The sequence below is a fragment of the Dendrobium catenatum genome, unplaced genomic scaffold (genome assembly GCF_001605985.2).
Source record: "Dendrobium catenatum unplaced genomic scaffold, ASM160598v2 fragScaff_scaffold_1644, whole genome shotgun sequence".
NCBI classification, from domain to species: domain Eukaryota; kingdom Viridiplantae; phylum Streptophyta; class Magnoliopsida; order Asparagales; family Orchidaceae; genus Dendrobium; species Dendrobium catenatum.
Window position 1 is genome coordinate 741,932 of NW_021320106.1, and position 5,196 is coordinate 747,127.

Consider the following 5,196-nt stretch of genomic DNA (forward strand, 5'->3'; position numbering starts at 1 on the left):
TTCTAGCACCCATGCATTTCTGTCAACTTTACTGGGGATGATTTTCTCTCCATTACTAAGTTGCGGTTTATGTCTTATACATACCTATATTAGACATAATTGGGTTTATTATCCTTCTTAGAAACACTCTAGTTTTGTTCCTTGAGTATGGTATTGATTAACCAAGCCTAAATTTATTCCTAATCTTGATTATTGTGTTGATTGATCTATCCTTTCTGACCAAAGGAAGTCATCAACATTGTGTGTTTGATGCCAACATGCCAAAGAGTAGATCATTTTGGCATATGTCCTGACAACTTTTTTCGTCGCGCATACCGACTGGCCTTGGCATACTTTTGGTCGACAACTCCACATAGTTAGTTGAGTTTAGGGAAAATTAACTTCTGGTAAGTAGAATTATGGCTCAAGTCTTGGTTTGGCATGAACATAGGTCTAGTTAGTGGCTCAAACTATAAAAATGTCATGCCTCTCCCATCACTTGTTTTGCACTTGTAATTGTTTACTTACAACTAAAATTGCCTACTATTGTCAAACTAAACCACCAATTGGTGCTAATCGGATTTACTACTCCTATTACAAGTCTTCATTGCAAGTGTATTACACAACAGAGAAATCAAACTCCAGCGAAGTAAAGGATTGAAGAAATAGTTATTGTTGCGGTACAAAGTAGCCGTCTAAATTGGAACGTAATACTGAAGCAATGTCGAGAGAAAATAGCTTTAAAAAATGTTTTTTTTACATTGAATATTTCTTCTAAAAGCAGAAAAATAGACCATAAGGTCCATAACCATACGTCTAAAGAATATCCCAGCTCTAAATGCAGAAAAAAAAAAATTCAAACCAAGTTATTTCCAAGGAAATACAGACTCTATCCAAACCGCTTTCAGCAAAGTAGTTCTTGCTCCAGAATTTCTGCCATTCTGAGCTATATAATCAATAGGAATCAAGTTCAAGCCACGATAACTTGTGCTGTTGAAAGGAGAACATGAGATGATTGCCTGTTTATGTCCATCTTCTTTGCAAAAGTAGTACACAGCAGCAGGCCATCTTCCAGTAAGTAATGGATGGTTGCAAAGACTTGCTACTACCAAGTCTGAAGTCCATCTTTTCTCTAATAGTCTGCACCAACTAATCTCCATTTCTGAGGGTTTTTTCACTTCTGATAAAAAAGATAAACAGTCTTCAAAGATAGGAGGGGAAGAAAAGATTGCTACTTGTTTGGTTGCAGGTTTCAAGGGCTGATGATAATCGGGAAGGTCGGATCATCTATGGTTTAAAGGTTTGAAGAAATAGTTATTGTTGCTGTACAAAGTAGCCATCTAACTTGGAAAGTAATACTGAAGCAATGTCGAGTGCAATTGAATTTGGAGGGGAGCTGAAGAAGAATGCAATCATCAATTTTCCTTGTTTTGAAAACCATGGAGAATCAGCCAAGGCTGACCTGTGATAAATTTGGTCAAGTTTGAGTGAGAGAACCAAGCTGATTGCCAGCTGCGGTGGATGCTGCAGAATCTTACGGGATCTGGCATTGAAAGTTCAGAGAAGCTGGCCAGGATTTGATATCCAGCTGGACAACTTGCTGCCATCTACTTTCAGTTATCAGTTCCATCGCAAGTAATGAGAGCACGATCTATATTTTTGGCTCAGTGCCAATATATAAATATGGACTAAACAAATAAATAATTTTTCATGGATTAATCTACAAGCTTTCTAGTTATGCAACATATTGTGTTTAGACCGTTGCAAAATACCAACTGTAGCAGGTGAATTAACGTTCACAAGCTAAATGCTACTATGGCAAATGACATGGAGCTACAGCGAGGTCACCCATTATGACCTCTCAGAAGTCCGGTCTTTGATTTGAATCAAGAAAACAACTTTTGTCCTACAGGAGTAAGAGTAATCATGAATACGTTAACCTCCCTCAAGTCCAATATATAAAGGCAAGAGTGTTGAGACTTACACAGATGTGGAAAAAAAATATTTATTAGTTTATATAGTTCTGCATTAAATAAGATTTGTTCCACGTCTGCAAATGACAGGACAGTCACTTTGGAAGGTTCATATAACATTACTTGATTTTAAGCACAATATTTAAAATTACACAATTTGAGACACTTTTACCTAGGATGCACAGTAAAGGCTATGAGGCGTACATGTCAGTCGGAGTGAGCTGCAACTCAGTGATATTTCAAGGAGGTGCAAGCCTCATATTGATATGTTAGATTCTTTCAAAATTTTAATTTGTAAGACTAGAATCTCAAAATTAGTTTATATGCCCATAATTTCTTTTAAACCTAAACCTATTTCTTAAAATAAAAATAAAAAACACTAAATCAAAAATCTCATACTTCAAGGAGACTCACACCCGCATGTTGAAGGAACCAACAACCCTGCTTATCTACTTTTATTTCTTTCTTAATTAACTGATTTTTTTTATCATTTGCATTTCCTTATCTCTATTTTGAATGAATTTTCATTTTATGGTTATTTTCGAATGACTAGAGGTATTGAGAAGAGTTCAAAAGAAAATAGAAAAGATTCTACATAAAAGAATAATGTTTTAAGTGCAAATTTTAAATAGTGAGAAGACTTACATCTATTTGAAATGCAATTATTATAATAAAGTTATTAAAGGAGGTATAATAATAATGAAAGAACATCTTTTCGATCCTTATAAGAACCTTGCACAATGTAACAAAATTGCTCAAGTAGAAGAAGAAATTTGTGATTATCTTAATAAAGTGATCATGTCAAAATATTTAGCACAATGCCAATTTGACGATAGAGTTGACTGTGGCTACTATTATGGCAGTGGACCTAGTGGCAAATATTCTTCTTCTCCAAAGTCACAAATTTTCAATAAAAGTGCACCGGGACCTATCGATGAAATATATAATGAATATGGAAGATGACAAAATAATGATTCAAGAGTGGACTATGGAATGTCTCCACAAAATGTCATGAGGGTGTTTGAATGGGCACGGGCAAATTCTTCTTTGAGAATGCAATTACATTTAGGTGTTGTTTGGTTGAATTACTTTAGGGTGTAAAGTATTCAAAATGTAAGAGTTTACAAATTTTGGGTGTTTAGTTGGAATACATAATGATGCAAAATTAAAGTAAAGTAAAAGTAATGTAAAGTGAAGTATTTCATTTTAAGTGAAAACCAATTTGGGCTCCAAAAATTCGCGCCATAGACTCTCCGCAGCCCCTTTCTTTTTTCTTTTACTAGTCGTTGAGGGGAGTTTTAACGTTTAAGTTTCAAGGCAAATTTTCAGAAGGCATATTGGATTTTAAACAAGACATTATCCAGAGATTGGGTTTTGCGAGGACGTTATGATCTGAGTTCTAGTTTACTATAGGCGCAAGCCCCTATAGTTAATTACCCTCTCGATAAGGAGAGAAAACTTTCGATTAAGCCTAGTCGTCAAACAGATACAAAGTATCTGGCGTATAGTGGCAGCATGATTTGGCATTTGAAAATTTAATATTTAAAATTAGAAATGTACCACTTTACACTTAAAGCAAATGGCAGGGGGAGTGATGATTACCCGATTAATATCTCATAGTTTCGTCATCCTAGATCATCATGATCGCTGGTCTACATAGTCAGAGGAGGTACTCGACCTAACCTTACAAAAGGAATTTTGAGCAGAGGTAATTTTTTTAACTTGAGTTGAGGTCAAAAACTAAACTCCTCTGATTTTGAGTGAAAATCGTTTACACCACAAGCTGCGTGATCACCACCTGTCGCCAGCAGCCTCCTGCCGCTGCTAGCCACCAACCGCCGCCACCGCCGATCACCTCCATAGCCACCACCACAGCCAATCACCGCCACCAGCCACCATCACCGCCCGCCACTCGTATGCCAACTACCACCGCCGCACGCCTTCGTCGCTTACCTCCGGTCGTCACCATTTAGGACTTTACATTCATTACTTCTATCCAAACAAAAAAATCATTCACCTGCATTTACTTTACATTCATCCAAACAATTTCAAAATATTCCTTTTACACTGCATTTTTTTCAGTCAACCAAACAGCCCCTTAATGAGACAACTTCTCCATCATTGTTCAACAAAATTCATTAAATAGGTTCATATAATTGATATCTTAAACCTCCTTCATGTATGAAATCAGAGATTGGATATTGAAGAAGAAACTAAGCACCACTAAAAAGATAATTGAGAAGATTAAGAGAGCACAATCACAAACTAGAGTTTTAATCAAGTTAGATGGTTGGTCGGATATTAAAAATAGAAACCTAATGAACATTCTTATAAACAATTCATATGGCACTATCTTTTTGAACTCTATTGAAGCATCGGATCAGATGAAGGGTGTATGATGCATTGTCAAACTATTGATAGAGTTATAGAGGAGATTAGAAAGCATTTACTACTCCAAGTTGACACTGCAATGTAAGTTCTTATAAGGCAATAAGAAATCATTTGATAAATAAGAAAAAGCATCTTTATTGGACTTCATTTTCCACGCATTGCATTAATTTAATCCTTGAAATAATTTAAAGTTCCCTCAACATAAGAATGTGTTAACCGAAGGTTAAGAAGATTATCAAGTTCATTTATAATCAAAGTTAGGTCTAAGCCTTGAAGAAAAAGTTTTAAGAAATAATTTGATAGGAAACACTTGTAGATCTCAAGTATTTCCTATCAATCTTCAGAAAACAGCGAGAATTCTCCACAAAAATTCACACAAAATCACTAGGAAACACTTATAAATCTCAAGTATTTCCTATCAATCTTCAGAAAACAACGAGAATTCTCCACAAAAATCCGCACAAAATCACAAAAAATAATAGATAATTTGTATTTTTTATGAAAGGGAAACGAAAAATCGCAAGATACTATTGATCTTCTATTCGAGAGGATCAATCTCTCCTAGATGTCTAGATGCTGCTAGAGCCCAAATAAAACTTAAATCTAAGAGATCTCAAATTTCAGCCAAATTCAAGATACCCTAACAATGGGAAAACAAAGTATTTAATGCATACAAATCAAAAGGAAATCCCTAAACAGTCCAACAGTCCCTACATTCAAATTTCCCTCCCAAATCCCTCAAAAATCCTTCCTAAAATGCTTTGTTAGCTCCCGCAATTCGTGCAACTAGAGCAAGAGGCGGAGATGTTCCGCCTCGTTCGCGCCTGGGCCGGTCCCGCGTGGACCGGCTGGA

The 5,196-nt window shown here is 35.9% G+C and overlaps 1 protein-coding gene across 1 annotated transcript in view; it reads right to left on the reverse strand.

Moving 5' to 3' along the window:
• Positions 1–654: 654 nt before the first annotated feature.
• The window catches only part of LOC110109498 (anaphase-promoting complex subunit 5), a 14,702-nt gene continuing 10,160 nt past the window's right edge, over positions 655–5,196 (reverse strand). Inside the window, exon 2 of the mRNA XM_020840593.2 lies at positions 655–1,885. The gene's annotated coding sequence lies outside the window, so the exon portion shown is untranslated. The remainder of the gene's footprint in view (positions 1,886–5,196) is intronic.